At 35.7% G+C, this 22,890-nt stretch overlaps 1 pseudogene; it reads right to left on the bottom strand.

The window, feature by feature from the left end:
* Positions 1-106: 106 nt before the first annotated feature.
* On the bottom strand, positions 107-22,140 carry LOC121778180 (annotated as a pseudogene).
* Between the last annotated feature and the right edge of the window lie 750 nt (positions 22,141-22,890).

Raw genomic sequence — 22,890 nt, 5'->3', positions numbered from 1 at the left:
CAATCATACAGTTATTTTGGATCAGCAGATTGAATTCTAAGTTGTCTCAATACTATATTTATCAGAAGGAAAATACATTCGGAGGAAAATTGGAAGGGGCTCTTAATTGTACACTATAAACCAATACAACGTTACATAAATAGAAGCTCAAATCTACATTTGATTCATATAAAGCCATACAAAGTTATTCTATTCGATTTAAGGAGATAGGATAAATACAAAGCAGAATGCCTTCCCACGTTTGACATACAAAGAAAACACACCCTCAAACATCAAGAAGATATTGCTTCTGAAGTGACATTTCCTTCAGTGATCGGGCTAACCGACGGAAAACTTCAAGGCTGTTCCCTGTTTTGTCCTGTGAATCAACATTCAACGTCAGGCCAAGAGTAACAGGAGGGAATTACATAACTGATAAGAAGTTACAATAGGTGAGCAAAGATGAGTTTAGACTGCAAGAGGCTTGGGTCTGGTTTTACGATTTTCTATCAGGATATAACTGATATTAATACTTGAACCATATTCACCAAAAAACAACAAAATTACTGAATTGAGAATTCACCAAGGCAAAATATCAACTTAGGCAGCATACCTCACTCAGCGATTCAAGTCTCTCAAGAACTGAAACTAGTTCTCCACAAAGCGAAAGCATGTCCTCTTTATAATCAAGAGAGGAGTCATATGTGATTGCCTTCTGAGAATGTCTATAATCATGAGCATTTGAACTGTATATACACAGGAAAATGCATCAGTGGAACATAAATTAAATTAGCATCATCAAGAATAAAAGAAAGTGCTCTACCTATCTTGAAAATGAACAAGGATGATGTTCATCAAATTTTGTGATAGCAGAAGCAATAGCATGATAAGCTGACTCCTGTGTCCAACGATCCGGCACATACCCACCATTGCAATATACCTCCTGCTCACGCGGGAAAAGAAATGAGGTGCATATACAGCTTTAAAAAAAGAAATATGGTACATATATATACACCATCTGACAGATCCACCATGACTAAGTCAACTAGCAATTTAGGGTTTTTTTCTTTTTTTGTTCTAGAATAAAACTTAGATTCCGTGTTTGTACTGAACTTTTTTTTGTTCCGGGTTTGGGAGAGACGCATGACCCTCATGCGTCTCCTTTTAATGAAACACATAACGGAGATGCGTCTTTTATAGAGACGCACGAGGGACATGCGTCGTTAAATTTTTATTTTTTTTCTTTATTTTTTTTGAAAGACGCATAAGCGTCATGCGTCACAGGCAAAGACGCATGACGCTTATGCGTCTTTGCCTGTGACGCATGACGCTTATGCGTCTTTCAAAAAAAATAAAGACAAAAAATAAAATTTTAACGACGCATGTCCCACATGCGTCTCTATAAAAGACGCATCTCCGTCATGCGTTTCATTAAAAGGAGACGCATGAGGGTCATGCATCTCTCCCAAAGGCGGAATAAAAAAAAAGTCCAGTACACTCGAGGAATGTTATCCGTGGTCTAGAACAAAAAAAGAAAAAACCTAGCAATTTATAAGGAATAATTTGTAGATCATAAAAGATCAAGTAGATCTTGAAAATGAACAAGGATGATGTTCATTTTCTGCAGTTCCAGTTCTAAACCATAGCAAGCAGAAAGTTCCCACAGCTTTATGATACACAAACATATACAGTTATTTGCTTGCTAAAAATCAGCTTCTCTGCTTTAAGGTGTTTTCTCACTCCCTCTCTCATCGTGTATGTGTGTGTTACTGTATGCGTGCACAAGTGATATATAGACAGAGAGAGAGGTACCTTTTTTGGATACTTTCAGAGGATGGAGAATAATCTTGGGATACATATAAATTGACGATTTCATCAACTTCTCGTCTTGATAACTCATTGATGTCTTTAATCTAGAAAAACAGAAATTACAAACCTTTTAATGTGACATATAAATAAACTATAAAATAAATATCACTCGATCATTCTGCAAACCTTGTTGAGCAACAAATATTTTTCCTCTGCAGCTTTTTCAAGTGCAGAAGCTAGGATACTAAGGAAAGTAGCTAATAAAGCTAGTGTAGGCTGTTGGGATGCAGAAGCAGTAGCACCATCTGAAACCTAAAGGAATGCCGAGTAAAACATATTTCATCATTTTGAAAATCCAGATTTGAGAACAAAACCAAACCAATAGCAGGTTATAAATTTACCCACCTGCAGCCTTAGAGACTTCTTTGTAACAAGAAAATAAAGGTAAGAGCTCAAACTAAAGGAGAGACGGGATATACTAACATCAGCTTTCTGCAAGTTCTGAAAAATCATGTCATATAAAGAAAATAAATAAATATCATAAAAACTCAAGATGTCTAGTTCATTCATTCCTCCATCCATTAAATTACTAAAAGTAAGGGAAATCTAACTACCTCTGATCGCACAGATTGTATTGATGAGAAAATGTCACGAGAAAAGAGAGAACTCATCATTCCAAATAGCCCTTGAACTAATCCATATTTGTCACTCTCCTCGTATGGCCAAACCTTATAAAAGTCAACAGTTTATAGTTAGAGAAAACCTCTAAACAAAAATTTACAACTGTTGAATCCTGAAAGCCAGTAGAGAATAATTGAGCAAAAGATTTTAAATTTGTATGCTAGTAGTTAATTTGCATCTATTATACAAGAAATGCAACCTACTATCTGGACAAGATACATAACCACAGCAATCACATGCACCTTGTTGACATTCAAGGATAAGATTAAGTAAATACATTTGGATCTTTACCTTGCTAAGTATACCCACAACGAGGTTGATTATTTCCATTGTAAGTTCATTGGCATCTGAAAGATCTTCCTGGAGGATTTGATCAAACAGTAGTTGATGACCTTTAATGAATTCTATGATTTCACGAACCACTTTATTCTTCACCTGTCATACACTGTAGAATTAAAAGGATGTACTTGGACAGGTCACAAGAAAAAGGGGAGAAACAAATTGCCTATGACAAAGCCAACTAAGGCAAACTGAAGAAACAATAAATCAAAGGACTGGAACAGCTCAAAGCAGTTGAAATACAATGCATATGTGATGACTGTTTTGGAATAAAAAGTTTTCATGAAGACAATATTGACCTTAAACATATAAATATACTAGTCATGGTAAGCTGCAACATGCACCAATAGGCCCAGGGATGCCGTTGTGTTAAATGCATTTAACTTTATCAAATTAACAACATTGTGCCTCAGTGTAATTGGTTGAATGACAAAGGCATGCCACTAGCCACTTTTACAACAACATTTCCTTCGATACTAATTAACTTTATGTGTACTTGTAGAGAAAGCCCAGCCTGAATGCAGGAAGTAGAAATTATATGAAATAGTTTGAAACTGTATAGTGCTTATCTTAAACGGTTATTTTATATAATACATAATAAGTCCATTTATAAAGATTTGTTGAGTTGTCTAACCTCAAGGAACTCAGACGTATCAACCAGTGAAGTTATCGAAAACAAAAATCTCAGCGTAGGAGCAATCACCATTCGCTGTTTATCAACATCAAAAGAATTCTTCCCAAACTTGTTGTCAAGGCGCCGAATATTTCCCTGATGCAGGTTAGTAATTTATTCAAAGCCAATTAAATAAGACCTTCTGATGTACTGATGGGAAGGATAAGAGAAGACGTGACATACCTTAACAGGAAGATGTAGAGCTCTGCAAGAAGCAATGTGCTGAAGAGATCCCATAGAAAATAAATGCTGAGAACCCAGCCGTCCGTATTTATGGCTTATTCTCAGAAGCAAAGAAAGTTCTGCTTCAAGAGTACAGAGGCGCTGCATAGAATCTAATGAAAACCCACCATCCTGAATAGTAGCAAGAATATAGAAGGAAGAAATGAGCTTAGAAAATTCATAGGCTGCAAATAGAACAGCAATACAAACATGGCATGCATATCACATATACAACTGTCTTGTACATGCACACTGTATAAAGTTAATACACCTGAAGTTCACTTTGAAAAGCTAATAGATAGAAGTGTGGAATTTTTTCATGTGGTTCTTAATTTTGAATAGGCACAAGCACTAGAAATTCTTCTGAACTTATCTAAAATGAAACCAAAGAACATTGGCAGAAGCTATCAGCAAATATAGCAATTTAAATAAGCACATAATCGGTCGTGAAGTTTAAGACTCACTATCATTATAGTGGATTTGAAAATTAAGAGCAGAATTTAGAAAAAAATATGAGGTTTTGCATTATTCACATAGAAAATATAATATATACATATATATATATATATATATATATATATATATATGAAAAAGTAATGGTAATGATACGCAGTGCATTCATATCTCAATCTTCTTTCTTCTTTGAGAGAAGGAACTTGCTGTTTATTCTTCAACAAAGAAAATATTCTAAGCACAACACATGTACTAAGGTTCAAGTCATCATAAAAAAATTGCATGCCTAAAAGATAACAAGACAATATTAAGAGTTACATCAAAACAATATTATGCATATAGTTTTGGAAATGGAAAGGCTTAGGCTCCTTTACCTGACAAGAAAAATTACTTATGCTCGTGAAGCAACTCCTTAAGAAACCTCTAGTCTCAAGTTGACTCAAGAAAAACTTATCATGATCTACTCGGACGAGTGCATCCAGGACATACAATGACATAGTCTTTATGGATTCACTGCCCTGTGTAGCATCTTTTATAACCTATATACAAAAAAGAAAAAGTAAATAAATAAATGATACAAATCAAAAGGACGAACAAGTAGGTAAAGGCTCACAAAATAAAAATAAAAGAAAAATAAGTAAGCTCTGATTTTTCATTTACTTTTAAGAGGCGATTGGAGAGGAGACGACAATGTAAAAAACTTGCACCTTAAGAAAACTATCCATAGTAGCATTGAATATTTGCAATCTTTGGATAGAACAGAGTAATGGTCAGTTCACTCCTGCAACCCACCCAGACATAATACTTGTGTGTTCTCACTCACTCATCTATTTATTTAATTAACAGCCTCATTGTGTGGAATCTTCCTAGTTTTTGTATTGTTAGGTAATTTACCAGCTTTAGGCTATGTCTAGAAAATTGTGCCACTTGATAAGGGAATACTGTCCAATTGAACATAACAGACTCATACAATCTTGCAGATAGTAGAAGAAACTAAGATTGTGAGAAATCATCGCAATTCAATATAGAAACATGATTCCATTATAAATAAACCGTTTAAACTCTATAATGTATCTGCTCCAACCATTATGAAGCAGCAGGTTTATACTCCATGCTCTAGAATGTTCTATCAGAACCATTAGAATGGTGTCGTAAATGGCATAAACTATATTGAGCGATTCAAATTTGAAATCATGATAGTAAAACTTTCTTTTACACATGTTACATGCCTAGGAAAAATCAGGAGAAAGACGATATCGATAATCTACAATTAGAACTAAGTTTTTCTTCGGAATGTAGCATCAATTTCTTAAGAAAAACATGACATCATAATCTACACCAATTGTTGAGGTCTTGAGGAATGATTAACTTATTAACCGAATCCTAATCTGCAGGGTCCCACATACAACATAAACCAAAGTTCATATTTCCTACTTATATAAGTAGTACACCTTCCTTAGTTATTGATCTTATTCTCCTGGCATTACACTATATGTCACAGTTATATTTCATTCTTAAAGGTATTAGACTGCGTTCTTTGATTTCAGCATCTCAGAGTGTAATGTGAAGGTAGGAAAAAAACTAAACATTTTAGCTTGCTTATGTTCATCATCAGCAACAAATGGTAAAACATTAATCAAATAACATGGACAAAGGAAGAGTGCAAATTTCAGAGAAGATTTTTGTGATTATCCAACCAGATTAAGAATGGGTTGGCCTTCCTTTCTGAGGATTGAAAAGTTTGCATGAGCTAATTCAGCTTGATCTTTATCAATCTGTAAGAGATGTGCTCTGGTCAATATAATAAAAGTGCTGGAAATAAATGTTTAAATTATGAATCTGAACCTTTTCAAGATCGAATTCTTCATCTTCTTGTCCATTTTCAGACAAGAACTGCAAAATTGTTGCCGGAACATCGGAATCAAGTATGTGCTGACTGTACTGGAAATAGCTAAGTAGCAATGCATATTGGCTGGATTAAGAAATAACAAAACATATTCAAAACTTATTAGTTTTCACTTTTCATTTCTAGACATTGCAATGAGGAAGCAGTATTTTCTCAGTCGGATGTCATTACCGCCTTCTCAGTGCTTCTGAAGATTCATGTCTAAGAATTGCCATGATTAGCTTGAATAAAATAGAGCGGCAAGCTCCATTAGATAATTGTTTACTCATGATAATGTCAAGGCATGTGACGGTATCAGATGTTGAGTCACTAGAGAAGACAAATCTCTCATCACGCAGTTTTGCCATGCAAGTGAGACCAACCTTGAAAGATGCAACAAATCATCAATATACATTCAATATATACAGAAATAAGCTCGAAGAAGCTGATTTATTTGGTTTATAACCTGGGTTAATATCTGAGCCATCTTCAAGGAACAGTCAGGAGCACCAGAGAAGTTCAAGGTAGCATCTAGTAACCTTTTCATATGACTCTAGAGTGAGTACCAACACAAGCATACCTTAGTAGATAACATAATGGCAGATATGGACCTACTTGAATAGTATATCAGATCGATTCTCAAGAAATGAGATCCTTTGGGATGCAGCTATCTGGAGGTAAACAAATAGGATCACAACCAAAAAATAAGGAAGACAATTAATAAAATTAAATAGGAAGGAGCAATAAAAAAAATCAACTTCTTAAATCAAAACCACCATTTTCATTTACCAACTTCCAGGCATCTTGTCACCTTAAAAGGCTAAGGATCAGCACCAAGAAAAAGAAAAATGGCAGGACTGATTTTATGAATATACAAAAGTAACAAAAAAGTTTCCCCCAACTCCCAGAGCAAACTCAATTTGTGAAAGATTCATGATTAAAGCATATTGTAAGAAAGATATGCATAAAAATGGAGCAAACCTCAACAATCTGCGACCAGCTTGTTGACATATGTAGCTGTGCAGCTTGTTCCTCAAGGTTCTTGTTGTATTTCCATCCCCATCTTAAAAGTTGTTGAATAGCTTCCCTTATTTCGTTCAACTCAGCTTCACCCTGAAAAGTACTTGACTGGGCATCGTACAAATTGAATTTCTGTCAAGAGAAAGTATAATCAATTTATTAACTTTATTTCAATGAAATCACAAGTAGACGACTCGAACATGAAGAGTGAGGAGGTGGGGACGAGAAAATACCTGCCATAGTCTATCTCTAAGAGATGCTAGGTCAATAAGGCGATCTCCACGTTCAGAACTGTAATAGACACTCCTTCCTGATGTAGTTGGGCTGGAGAGGATATCCTCAGCCTGCAAAGCATGTGACATTAGATAAAAGTAAATATACTACAGTAAAAATGATTTCACCTTACCAGGGATGAGTATTTTGCACTAGAAACAAACTGCGACGACTTCAAAGTGATATCAGGCGACTCAAACTGGACAACACCAAGCAACTCGAGCACCTATTATCCAAAATAAGGGTAAACCAACAAGTGTACTCATTTTAGACAAGCACTGAATCCAAGTAATGAAGGAACTGCTTACCTCACTATGTAATTTTCTGTTAGTGAGGTAAAACTGAAAGAACATACATCCAGAAAAAATTGCTTATCCTGACAAATATGATAGAAACACATTACCTTACTCTTACTAATGGGACCATTTGCTCCAATTTGTGTGTCATTATGAAGGATATAATTGGATCCATCGAGATCAATGCCATAATCCGCATGTCTTTGGCCAAACAACTCAGTGAGAATACTTTGGCAGGCTTCATGATGATTGTGATCTAGTAGTATGTCTGCTGAGTGTAATTCTACAGCTAAAAGCTTCAACAGCCAGGCTCTCTACAGGAGGCAAGAAGCAAAAATTAGCAAGGAAGCAATTACTTGTTCTGATGTCAAGGCTAGCACCATTTAGAGGTTTTGATTCTACTTTATAACAAAGCAAAATAGAATATTAAATTAGAAACCAATCAACCATGCATTGGCAGCCGGGCACATGCACAAAAAGAAATAGAAATAAAATTCGCATACACATTACAGATGAAAATAAATATGGATTAGTCAGTAATAAAACCTGATGGAGTGAGCTGATTCGAAGCGCCTGGCTGCTGCTTCTCTTTGGAAGGGGAGCAACACCAATTGAAATCAGATGCTAGATTTTAGGACATATAATCAATATAATATTAGCCAAAGCCTCCTCGTTGACTTAATAAACAAATTTGAATATATCATGGCAAAGGAATCACCTTAACAAAAAACTGGTACTTTTTGGTACACAGCAAATCCATAAGAGGTGCCGAAGTCAATGGATCCACGCAAAGTTCATAAAGGAGCTGCAGAAAAGTACTTAGCTTATGCTGACATAGGTACAAAGCAGGTGGTTCTACAGCATCCACATCATCGAATCATTGACAAATAGCATAAACATTTATTAACGCTCCTAACCTGAAAGCCGAACTCATGAAGCAAAGCATTGACATCTGGAATCAAAAGTTTGTCCAGAATTCCAAGAATGACCTTCAGACAACTATAAGACACAATAAAGCATGTTATATGTTTAACAAAGTAATGCAAAAGAAATCAAATCAATCTATAAATAAGTGTAGTACTAGCTTATTTTTAGTGAAATAGCTTTAAAAACCTGTACTGAAACTTTGGTTGAAGCAATGTCCTCTCAACCGGGCCATCAATGTCAAATTTAAGCAATAGATGAGTGATATTTGGAGCTGGTCTACTGATATTATCGATAAGAAGCTGCATTCAGAACATTAAAGTTATGGACTCTCTAGATGGATCATAACAGATGCAGAAAAATATAAAGAGAATTAAAGCAAATTTAACCAACTGTTTAAGATTAAATAAACAGTGTTAAATTCTGATGTGATTCTCTTTTGTATAAGTGTTTAGTAAACAATGGCTATGTGCTTTGAGGCCATGAAACAAAGTAACCCTTAGTTTCTGACATTACTGCAAGCCAATTAGTGGTCAAGCATTAGTTGAAAAAGATTTCATCAGGAGGTTGTGGGCGAGCAACTCAGTTTCAATTCAATCAATATTTCCTGCTTCTCTGGATATACAAGTGTCCTTTCCAGGTATTCTTTTCCTTGATGGGATTTATCCCATCGGCCTTCTTCGACAAGTGCTAGACAAGTCCAGGCCACCCCCATTAGTAGTTTGCAATGGTGGTTGTCGTAGCTAGTTTGTTAAAGGTCCCTGTTCCTTTCTCCACGGACATAGGTGTGTTTGGTTGTACTAGGATGCCTCATGTCCCTTCTTCTCTTTGTTGTTCTTGGTTATTTTTTCTTCTCCCCTTAGGCTTTGTTCTAGAAAACCTCATTCTGTGATTGTGGTTATCCCATCGCATTCATCGGCTTTTCCCAAGTTGAGTTATTTCCATTGGGATATGACAGAGTGTTGTTTTAAAAGTGTACATTTAATTTATTACTTAAACTAATTTACCATCAAAAGAAAATATGCAAACAGAACTAGCCAAGCCCAACTATTTAATGATTGCAAGCTACATGTGTCCTATTCAGCTGCATGACCTAAAGTTTCTAACTATTATGAACACATTAAAGTTTCTATATACTACTCTATAGCCCCTTGATGAAATTCTTGCCTCTTTAAGTCTTTTTCCCGTTTAATTTGGTCCAGTTCATAACATGAAATATGAATAGAGATTGGTGCTTTCAATATTGTTGACAAATAAGAATGCATAAAAGGCTTTACTTGCATAAATATATTTTTAAAGGGGGGCTTACTTGCATAATTAGGACACCAGGATCTGTACCACTGTCCTCAAATATTTGACACTCTTCAGACCGCATCTCTAAGCAGGCAGCATAATCCTCAATCAAGGTGTTAGCAGTACCAGATTTCAAGAGCAACTGTGAGAGCCCAACCATACGAGAACTGCATCCATTAACATTAAAGACAACTAGTCATAATCAGCAAGTATTTTCACCTTAAGATTATGACTGCAGATGAAAATAAGGGATATTGAGCAATTGCCTTAGAATACTCAATATTTTAATGGAGCATAGCTGAATCTGCGGCTGAAAATCATATCGAACGTATTCAAGTAAAGCTACAATTTGACTATGATCTTGAGAGAGAACGACATCCAAAGGCTGCATCAAACAAACAATCAGGGATTTTTCCACTCGGTGCACTGGCTTAGATATTAATAAAGTGTCAGCGCGTGAATACAGATGTTCAATAACATTAGGTTGAGCATTAAATGAAGATCACCGGTGGCACACAACTGAGAGGATAATGAGAACAGGAATATAAATTAACAGAAGCAAGAAAAGCAAATTAAAGGTTAAGCATTCCGACGAGAAGAAAAAAAGAGTTGTAGATTTCCATTTCATTTCATTATTTGTTAGTGGAAGCAGGAACATTACTCCTGCAACCACTACTAGATGGTTTGATCTAGATATCTAGTTTTCTTTTACCTGACGTAGCTGAACTATTAATTACTGCTCCACTGAAAAGCATGAGTATATTTCAAAGGTAGGCTAAGACTGAAAGCTTCAGAAAGCCATGAAATAAGAGCTCCATGTCAGGAACTGAACAAATCTCTTAATTGATTGCTCATAACTAAATCCAAGAAATCCTAATCTCAAAAATTAGGGGAAGATTCTGATGGCGCCCTCATCAAATCAAGGAACTTTTATAAGGATGCTCACCATTAGAGCTTGAATTGATTCCTTTGGGTTGACAAGCTTTTTCAGCTGCACTGCCTCAGTATATTGATGTAGTAGTGTAAATGCAGGGGTATTTGTGAACTAACGGTAAAATGACTATAGAAATAAATGACAGAAGAATTTACCTAATTAGAAATTAGAAATATTAAAATTGTTCAGAACCTCGATATCTGATCTAACATGTTTCCATCAAAACTATGAAATTAACTCATGGAGTAAAAGAAAAACAGTTATTAAGAGTTGTCAAAAAAGTGAAAAGAAGCAGTACTTTGCCCCATAAATCAACATTCAAATATAGCATTGAATAATGGGCAAAAACAAGATATAGCAATAAATACCTGATACAGGGGGCGCCAGAAGTCAGAAACACTTGAATCTTTTTCCATAACAAGAACCACAATTTCCAAACAAAGCAGGACAGCCTTTTCAAGGAGCTGCCCGTGAATCTGATTTGTACGTTCTGTGATTAGAAAATTAACTCCTTGTAAAACAATCCCCAATACATTCCGAAACAAGGTTTTCCCACTCATAAAATCCTGCATAATAACCAATAAAAAACTCATGAGAAACTTTTCAACCCCGTAAGAATAACAGAATATAATTTATCAGTTTTAATCATAAACCCAAGGTTATTAGAAGTAATATTAAGAAAGGCAAGCACAAAAAGGAAACTGATATGCAGACAATACAAACACACAATCACCAAAATGAATAATGTAGTTTATTTAGTGAGATGGTTAATAGTTCTTTTCCCATGCAGTGGGCAATTTAATTTCAAGCTTTAGCATTTACATAGTTCAATTTCTACGAATACAAATCTCACAAGCTTTGGGTTCTTTCAAAACAAGGATCTCCAAGAATTTACTATAGTCGACATGAGAGAATATGAAAAGCAGACAATACAAAAACACGATCACCCAAACAAAATGACAGAAGCTATCGTTTTCAATAATGTAACAGCATCCTTGTTAGCGAGAGGATAATAATCTAATACCACTCACACACCTACATAAGTTACAGATTGGTGAATATGCATCAGAAGAAGAAAGAGCTTTAAAACTCTTTTAGCATTGCAAATGTTAAGATATTTGTTCCTGGTCCTTCATATAAAGCTGTTTGCCAAATGTACTAACTCTTTAAAAAAGCAAACAAATTTCAGATTTATCATAAGAAAAATAAAAGCAGACTGGCAAAACTGAATGGAAACATCAGCAATTCAACGAAAGCACCTACAGATGATCAGAAAACAATCAAAAGGCTATACCTTCATAATTTCAACAACTGGAAGCTGCATATGAATTGGATAAGACTGCCGCCCCGATGAATTTTGAGATTCGTCAACAAAAGCATCACTATCTTCTTCTCCTACATCATACATGCTCAACATCCTACACATGTTAACATTTGCAGAATGGCATTACAAAAATAACATTCTGGAACTAAAGTAGAGAAATTATAGCAGCAATGATAGAAGTTAAAAATACATATAAAGAATCAGATATCAAAATCAATTTTAGTGAGGCTGCTTAATCCAGGAATTGATCGAACTCACATCCGAAAATGCTTAAGACAAGCTATAACTAGTTGCCACTTCTCAGAAGGATCTGCATAGGCTCTCTGTGGGAATGGGCTAAATACATGATCATATACAAATCTGAAGATGCCAATGAATCTGGTAAAACAAACAATAAAAATGTTAACAAGAATTTTACAAGTTTTACCATAATAAATTTTGGACTATGAATACCTATGCCCTCTATCACTGACATCCTGTTCATCAGAGACAAGAGTATTTAATAGATTGATGAAGGAGATAGTGGAAGGATATTGCTCTCTTCGAGCTTCAATCTCATTCAGCTCAAATCTCATATCATACACCTGCAACAAAAAAAAGTAACAACACTGCCAATCAGATAAGATAGCAATCAAAACGAGAAAGTAAAGGAAGATTGATTTGAGTTCGTATGCATTGACTACCTGAGTTTCACATACGATTTCAAACGAAAGACTATACTATCAAATAGCTTAAGGGTGTCAAATCAATCCATTGATTAAATTTTGGTCATGAGAATGTGATACTCAAGAAAATATTGGGTAAGTTCTAATATTGAAAGAGATTATATAAATTTCTGGGTAATATAAGCAAAGAGGCAAAGTAACTCACCTGTGTCTCCATAGTTTGTCCAGTGTATCCAGCATTGGGTGCAACAACAACAGGTAAGTCATACTGCTCCAAGAACCTCCAAATTGTTTCTTTCATAATAGGAGATACATGAACAAATGTAGCAATGGCATTGCGCAAAGCACCCTAAAAATACATGCAGAAGACATTCAGGAATCTTAACTTGCTGGAGGAATAACATTAAAAGGTGAGAAAAACTCTAAAATTGTGAGAAGAACCTTGAGATAAGGAGGAACATTCTCATAACTGAGGAGTTTGAACAGTGGCTCGATATCAGTAAACCAGTTCTTCCTTTCACTGGGATTTCCATTTTCCACAACCTATATCACAGGGAAAGGATAATAAGCAAAAAACAAGCAAACCTTCAGTTTTTATTTACAAAGTATAAACATGACTTTGGGAAGAAAAAAAATAAACAGTTCACAAATCTCATACAAGATAAATCAGTCCATAAACACAACCAAAAGCTTCTTCAATAACAACATAATATCTTTGGTCGATCATAAAATAGGGCCTGTTACAGTTTCAGTCATCTGAGACTGCTACCTGGAGTTCTGATAATGTTATTAAGCTACTGGGGAAAAAGATAGCAGCATGGAAATTTGCTATTGGAAAAGAAGAAGAAATTATCTATTGGACTGAATGGAAGGAGCCAGAAGTGGACAGGACATCCAGAGGAAAAACTAACAAAGACAAGGCTATAATTAAAACAGAGCTAATATCTCCATTCTTTAAACATGTATGACCAATTTCATCATGGTTTAGAAAGCATGAGATAATCCCAAACTTAATCCTATCCCAACACTGATACAGGCTCCTTCCTTATGTTAAAACATCTTTTCTTCCCCTCTACAACCAAATAGATCAAGAAAAATATAACCCTAATGATGTACAAGCTAAAAATCATTTAGTCCATAAAGGTAAATGCAATTGGAAAATTATTGATGTTCAACTGGTAAGTGGTCAAGACAATTGAGTTTAAATAAAGTGTATAAATCTTCACCTTTTTCAGAACACTCAAATACGCAACTAGTGCTTTGGAATCGCCTTCTTGAAACTCTGGCAATACTGCCCCAGGTGTCTGAAAAGACTGCTTAAATTTTTCCTCGTAAATAGACAAACAGTCGAATAAAGTACTCCACCCAATAGAGCGAAATATTTTCCCCTGAAGCAACTCAAAAACTTTGGAAGCGCCCTCCGGAGTACAAGCCTATATAAGGAGGCAACACTAACCAGTAAAGAATGGAAACGAAATTACTGTAACTTTATTATTATTTTCAGCCAAAAGTGGACAGGGAACATACCAAGGAACTTAGCATGTTCAAGAACGCCACGAGCGTTTGAGAATTGGTATGATCCTCACCAGAAAACTTAACAAATGTCCAAATAACATCATTACCAGAGAGTAATTCAGGTTCCTTCTGCAGAAAGTTGTAGCACAGTTAAAACAGTCGGAATTTGAAATAACACCATCAAAGCAAAACATCTTAAATGACTAAACTAGTAAACTAATTATTGATCTTGCTAGCAACATGAAAACATAATCTACATGATGTCAAAAATATTTAGTACCAGATACAGGAAAAAGTATTTGAGCCTAATTATCAGTTGAGAATAGATATATAGGATGTTAGAGACACTTGAGAGCCTAAAAGACTAAACATCAACCGTGCAAATATGAACTTAGGTGGAATACAAATCAAAATCATGCAAGCCAATTCAAGAACCTTGAAAGCCATGTTCATGACTGTGTTCAATACATAAATTACGTCCACCAGAAAACCCAGGTAGCTTAGTTCAATTAATTAGTTATATACATAAAGATCAGAACCACATCAAAATCAAAGATGATACATAACTCTTTGGACTTGTTTGCTTCGGTTGAAATGGGTTGATGGACTACCATACTATAGGATAGTCATTCATTCACTTTGGCAGATGACACTAGGGAGGATAACTTGAAGTTAGATACTACTATCTAAGAAACCGATAGACTATTTGGTTCATGTGAATCTTGTGGAGTGAGTTGTGACTCGCATAATCCAACACAAACAATGACAACATTTCTTTGAAAAGGAAAGTGAAATCACTTAGTTGGTCCTGAAGATTCCTTTTTTGGCAGCTGAAAAATTATACAGTGGGTCTACATGCACTGCACCAAGGACTGGAAGCAACAAGAGGAATTAGAGGAAGTCCACAATACTATTTTCTTGCATAAATAAAATACTACTAGTTAGAATAAGTCTGGTTCAGTCTTAATGGCCGATAGCTTGAGCAATAAATTAGGACATGCAACACGCATCAGGATAGACGAGGAAGATTCTGCTTGAGAAATCGGGGATGGTGCTCTGTACAAGATCTGTTTTCGATGCCCTATCTAGTTATTATAGAATAAAAGTTGGACAGGAGCTCACCCAAACCAATGCACACGCAGGTTATGAATTCTAGACTTCTTGTCATGCCATTCACCCTGATGAACAGCTTGACCACCTTTTAAGCAATCATGAGCTACTTATTTCAGCCATTTTTATCAAAGTTTCTCATTGTCCTCTTGTGCAGTTAAGCTGGATGGGAAGTTTTCCAATGAACTATTGTCATTTTGCATTTTGTTCATTCTATTACTCAAAGCAAATAATATACTTTTGTTTGTTCATTGCTTGGTTTAATAGTATTATTTCCATCACAAACATACTTACCAAATTTGCATGTGCAGTAAGCAGAGGAGCAAGAATGTACACCTGATATATTTCACTGACAAACTCCAAAAGAGAGACAAAAGGTTGTGATGCAATTTCAGAAGTTTCTTGGGGATGGGCACCGCTTTCTATCATCTGGTTATGAGTGCCAGCAGCGCGGTATGGACTCAGTATGGCCATAGCCTTCTCTTTTGTTTCTTTGACCTGTTAGAATAAATTAGCATCAAAGTACAAATTCCAACATTATCATAGGAAGAGAAAGACATAAATTTGCACTTGGCAAACTTAGAACCCTTCATAGTTCATAGTCCAAGGTAATTTCAAATTCTATTTCAAAAGTTAACGAATCTAACAAAACATAATACAACGAACCTTGTCCCTGGCAAGTGGATGTGAAAGAAAGCATGTCATTAGCTTGTGAAGATAAGCATTGTAGACATAGACCATATCCTCATCATCATTCTGTAGAAAGAGAGAAAACTTAAGTTGATGGCAAGCTCAAGAAAGAGATAGGTGGCATAAAAAGAATCAGGAAGGTACTCTTAGTCAAACAAATATTTTAATATCATTCTTTATCGAGTACTGGCAATCTTCATATTCAGAGGGATAATATAGTATAAGCCATAACGAAAGAAGTGAGGACAAATATACAGATGAAAACACAGCAGAAAGAAACACAAATGCAGAGGAACATATAAGCAGAGGGGAATACAATTTCATGCGGGAAAGGGAGCATGAGGGAGCCCAGTGCTAAACAACAATAATATTTACTTACTTCTGACTTCCAAGAAACATCTACCAAACTACTCCACACACAAAGACAGTATAGAAAAGACTCGAGTAAATATCAATCGGTTTATAGTGTCTGATTAAGAATGGAAAAACATTGTTGGAGTAATTCATAATCATACCAAATATGCCATACTGCCTAAATACCAAATAGAACTATTGTCCACCCATTTCATATAATATGCACATATTGAAGTACTTAATTGCACTAAAAACATTACTCAAACAAACAACAAAGCACGGGCATCCAAAAGCCATAACTCCAGAATGACAACTGTAAAGACCACCAAAGATGAGGTACACCACATGTGGCTCATTGCAAAGATTTTTAGAAACGGTAGCTCACAAGTCACAACTACATACAATTAGGCCTTGAAAAGATGGTTCTACAAACATGTAAAATATGGAATCAAAGACAAAGAAAAAGGAAATGAGAAACGAAAATCATATTCCTGTTGGTATTGCTTAAAATAGATTTAGGATTGAGATGATATAAAACCCTAGCCACTAGTAAAAAAACATATATACAGCAAAGACTTAGGTGCTAACGACTATTTAACATCAAAATTTAAATGATTAAAAGGAGATTCTGACATGCATACAATAAATCAACTAGAAAACCCACAGTGAAGCATCAATCCACATTTGAATACTATTTTACGAGATTAGGAAGATTGTCTTTCTATGAAGAGGAATCCATATGCAATTCTAATCTTCACAAAAAGGATTTCATAAATGATCCAGTAATTGCTACATAGCAACACAAAAAGTCACCAACCTGATAAGCTGCAGATCTGAGAACCTTATCGAGCCAAAATTGGAAGACATTATTGGCAAAAATAACTTCCAAGCATGAGAAAATACTTTTCATATCATTGGAAGGAGTACTAGTTGCTATCTCTTTCATATCATTTCCATCTTGCACTAACATCAAATGTACAGCCCACGCAAACCTTACACAATTAACAAAACCTTCAACTAAAGGATCATTTCCATTAGCCATCACCTGAAGGAACCATTAGATCAAGTAAGAATCATATGACACACAGATAGATATCAATAAAGTAGGTTAATAATCTTACAATCTCATTAAAACCATGCCTAAATGAAGCATCGTGAGATAAGACTGACACTTTGTCAGGTGTTGTACCCAAAGCATCTGATATGAAAGCAATGACAATAGAGAATAGAAGGCTGTATATTATCTGCACAGAAAAAGAATAGAACTCCATATCTCCAGTAACAAAACAAAAATGAACAAAATAATCATAGGAGACTCGTTTACAGAGCCTTATAATCATAAAGTAAGATTTCAGACCTGATGCTTCATAGTATCTGTGGCCCCAGTGTATTCCAGAGCACATTCTCTTAAAGCAAAAAGTATATCTTTAACATCTTCAGTGCCTGCATGTAGCAAATGCAGTCTTATCATTCACTCTTGCAAAGCTCTCCTCTTATTCAAGTTTGGATGACATGACTTAAATAACTTCATAGCCAAAGGCATGAACCGGAAACTATCTAAGATATGGGGTTAAAATTACTTGGAAATAACGAGACTAAAGAGTACTGAGTAAGGGAAATACTTTAGAGGCATGCAATAACCGATTAAGCATGTAATATGTTTTGCAAGAACTGCAAGTTGTGCAGAGCGTGTGAGAGTAAGGGATATACATTAAAGGCATGCAAAAAGAGATTAAGCATGTCATATAATTTGCAAGAACTGCAAATCCCTTTGATTGTATAGTATGTGAAAATACACAATGCTAAAAACATTCTCTCGGTTTTCTATTGCGAAATAAAATGTGTATTTTCATACGAGAATTTTGAACCATTGACTATTGACTCCTTGGAATTCATGAATGATTCTGGGATTTGAATTTCAAATTGTGTTTTCCTAATGACAACATACAAATTGAAGCAGAACTAATCAGTATTGATTTTCAATTAAAAGAGATTTAAGCGATTAAGCATGTCATATAGTTTGCAAGAACTGCAAGTTTTGCAGAGCATGTTCTATAGTCATACAAATTTGCACTTACGCTGCAGCTGAAAAAGATTTTAAACATTGTAATTACAGGTGGAATCAAAATCACAATAGCAGCTTAAAAGTAGTTTCAGCAGAAGATATCCTTCTCAGGCTTACTTGCACGCTCAACCAAAATTGAAAGAACAAGGCAATGACCAAGAATGAGCCTTCCCTAGAAATTACAGCTTTTCTCTCCACCAAAGCACCCCTTGAGTCAAGAATGTAGCTCTCAGAATTGGGGCCTCCTACACCTGTAGGGTCTTCTCTTTTCAGTTCCTACTTAAGAGAAAATCATGTGATGAACCTAATGTATTCATTAGTGAAGAAGGAGATAGGGACAGGGAAAGAGATAGTGACAAGCAAGAACGCAACAAGAACAGGGAAAATATAGGCGTCCCATCAGGAAACACAAAATAGAAGAAAAAACTGCACATACATCATCTTTTCATGGATCTACTGGTAATATAAAACCTTTCAGATCATCCAAATCTACATTAACAAGTAACTGCATTATTGCATTATTCTGTGTAAAATCTGGGTAACAAAGAAATAGTAAAAGAGATAAGATCGCAAAAGCCTGTAACTGCAGATCTTTCACTGCTGGCTTGCCAGGAACTTAAGAACAATAAACTCAAATAGGCTGACTTGCATTTCAATCTGTTCCATAAAATGATCCTTCACTGAAGTAAGCTCTAGGTTTAAAGTATTACACCAAGAAAAAATAAAATCTAATGGGTCTCACTTGCATTTTGATCAGACATACTGGGCGTATTACATTTTGCTATATAAATCTCTCCATAATCCATATATATACACCTTTTTTCCACACCTATGTTTAGTTATTATATTGAGCCACTTAACATTCTGATTGAAGATCTGTATCCTAATTCCTACATAAACTACTAAGCACCAAAAAGCATACCTTGTTCCATCTACATCATATCAATTTTAGAGGAGAGCTGGGGACAGAGTACGCACTGCCAGATTGGGATACGCTTAAAGTTGAATGTTATTAATTTAATCATTAATTGTTTACATGCAGGTCCTTAATGTGCAAGTGAGTGCAACATCCTAAACAATTCTAACACAGTAAATTGAAATTTTCCAATTTTGAGAATCTAAACAGAATATATGAGCAAAAGGGCTTGAAATCAAAATTAAATATCAAAATGACCAAATACTGATAGAATACACAGAGAGAAATTACTTCATCTGATGAATAAATCTTTGGAAAAGAAGATTACACCTTTATGAGTGAAATAAACCGCTTTCTAAGTCCAGAAGCAATGAGATCTTCTAAATAACTTTGAATTTCTGTAACAAGATCAGCTTCAAGACCCTCGAGACCCTGATCAAGAACAGTAGCCTGCACAAAGCAAACAGTAATAGCAATTAAGAACACAGTAAAAGTATTACTAGGGATGCGAGGAAGAAGAAACAATACCCTCAATAGCATGTAAAGTGATGTAAGTAGATCTCTTCTCTCCATATACCAAAGTCCTACACCAAGACGATAAATATCTAATGCGTCACGACCTAGCAATCCCCACTGCAAGAAAACAAAAGATAATGATTTAAAGCAACAAGGAAGCGCAGAGATGCTATATGCAATTCAAAACAGTACTATGATAACAAATATATTACCGTGACCTCTTTATTCAAATATATTTAACAATTTTCTCATCTGATCTTTCTTCGGTTTTCCTTTTTTTTCATTGTTTTCGGTTATAGGCTTGCTTCACCATATTTAGAACTTGATATAACTAATAACGATTTTAAAAATCCAGTTCTAGGCAGCACAGCATTATTTTCTTGTGAACATCTACGGACAAGAAAATCAGATGTTACCTCTTGATTGGATGACACTAGCAAACGCACGCATTCTATTTCATTGAGATGGAGATCGTCGCTCATCTTTAAAGCCTGAAGATCATAAACAAGTAATTATTTGAAAGGCAGACTGAAGTGAAAGACTTGGACACAATCATACATCAACACGGTTTTGCAAATAAAGAGAAAATAAGAGCATGTAGGTTAAAAAAATGGATTACTGTCACAGTTACAAAATCAGCTAATCAACCAATTAGGATTTAGGTTTGCTATTAAGCATCAATGCAAAATGTGAAAGATCAGTAGATGGTAGTATAAGCAGCATATTATAACATCTCTTGGCTTAATGGATAAGCGATCAGCTTCCATTATCTCTTTTTGATCCCTAATATAATTTATAATTCCAAAAAGTGCAACATGTTACAGCTAAAAAAAGCTAGAAATGACTAAGGGCTGCAGATTTTTTATCTCATCCAAAATAAGGGGAAAGCTATTATCCTGCATCTTGTTATCCAAGAAATGTTTGAGGATCAGATGCTGAATTACAGTTACTGTAACCAAAGCCAAACATAAGCATTTGCAATATATTTAAACATTAAGAGTTGCAACTTCATGTTATGCAACACTCTAATACCTGTAGTCACATTTTTCAAATACCATTTAAACCACATTCTGCTGGAAGTAAAATATGGGAATGCGTGACAAGCACCTTATCCTTTAAGAAAGGATGGTTTTAGTTATATTGTGAGGCAGATCATAAACACATGCGAACTTGAAGGTTAGTAACAAAAAAGGCTATGTTGCATTGTAAAGCCATGAAAAGATTGTGATATATTAAAGCAATAAACCCTAAGTTTAATATATCTCATAACTTTATTAAATCATATTCTGACATCAATATTTTCTACATCTAAGAATTCATCTATAAGTGAGAAAAATTTAAGCTTATTAGCATAAAACTAAATCCATAATGGAGAGTCAAAAGAAACATCTTCACGAGATAATATGAAATTATAGATATGGACTTCCATTTCTTGCTAAATAAATCAAGTTTCTAATGAATGTCAGTTTAATAACTACTTGTCTTCATTAACCTCAATGATTCACTTATTCATCCTTGTTTCTTCATCAAATTCCTCAATCTCCTCAAGGTGGTCAGTATGTTTATTCCAATCCAAAAGTAAAGATTCATAACTTTTGATTAAGATAAAAGGAAGGTGGAAACTAACTATCTGAACATCTTGATCATCGAGAGAGATTGGCGGGGAATCCGGCAGTCTCACTTCTTTGGACTGGACTTGAGCTCTGTCTGACGCTTTTGGAGCCTACAAATTGTGAAATGTCATAAATCGTTATTAAAAAATACAGGAGCTGCTGCCAGATAGACAGATGTATGGAAATCTTGCCGCTGTTGTATGCTCCTAAACCAACTTCTAAGGGGCCAGCATTTTGATTAGAAAACTCATAAGATGTTTCTACGTATCACATTAAGAACAACCCTAAAATCAGGTACCATAACTGGACATTTGATTCATGAAAATGCAGGAAGTAAAATGACGATTTCTGAATCTCAAATTCTCGCAATTCAATGAGCATATGCTAGCCTAGTAGAAATGAGAGAGAATTGAAACATATGAAGTAAGAAGGTACCGGGTAGGAGAGTAGAGATTTGAGGGAAGGGATCGAGAGGCGGATGGCGTGCATCAGCTCGACCCTCTGTGCAGCCGGGGGCGGAGTCCGCGCCAGCAGCGCCGCCTCGATTGCTGACAAGAGCTGCTTGGCAGAGACCATTGCTGAAGGATGAAGAGATTTTCTGCTGCGTTGGGGTGAAGGGAAGGCGAGGCGAGGAGCAGCAAGAGAAGAGGGGTAATTAAGGGCGGGAAAAGCCCTAATTAAGGGTTTTAGACTGACTATGCGAGCCCGCACAGCATTCTCACTCCTCTGCTGGCACGACACTCCCCTGTCTCCCGCTGGCACGGCTCTGCTCGATACATCTAGGATCTAGCACGTCCGTACCGATGAGCAGGCTGACGTGGCGCGACAGGATTGGCCAACGGCAAAGCCGTGGTCATTTTCAATTTTTTTAAAAAAAGACAAATATAATTTAAAAAAATCTTTTTTAAATAAAAAAAATATTTTCTAACTTCCCAATAAATTATATCTGTTTTCTCCCCACTTTTAATTTATTTTTCAATTTTTTTCCCCAAAATTCACATTTTCCTCTATAAATACCCTCACTTCCACACAAAAAATTTCTAACCACACTACACAATTCTCATCTAAATTCTCTTATCAATTTTCAATCTTTCACTCTTACAAAAAAAATGTCCGGCTCCGGCGATCACCCCTCCGACTCCCGCGGTTGGAACCACGAATGGTTCGGCTCACAACCATTCCCTATTCCGGAAAAGCAATTCTCGACTCCTACTCAAACCCAAGGTTCTCAAGTTCCGGGTGGCTACCGGCCTTACCCGGTGGACGACCAAGATCCCCCGATAGGCGATACGAGTGGGCACCGGAACCCGGATAGGGAGGGAGCAGCGGCTCTCAAACTCC

The sequence above is a fragment of the Salvia splendens genome, chromosome 19, assembly GCF_004379255.2.
Source record: "Salvia splendens isolate huo1 chromosome 19, SspV2, whole genome shotgun sequence".
NCBI lineage: Eukaryota > Viridiplantae > Streptophyta > Magnoliopsida > Lamiales > Lamiaceae > Salvia > Salvia splendens.
Note: the sequence above shows the minus strand (reverse complement) of the source record. Positions and strands in the feature narration are given on the sequence as shown.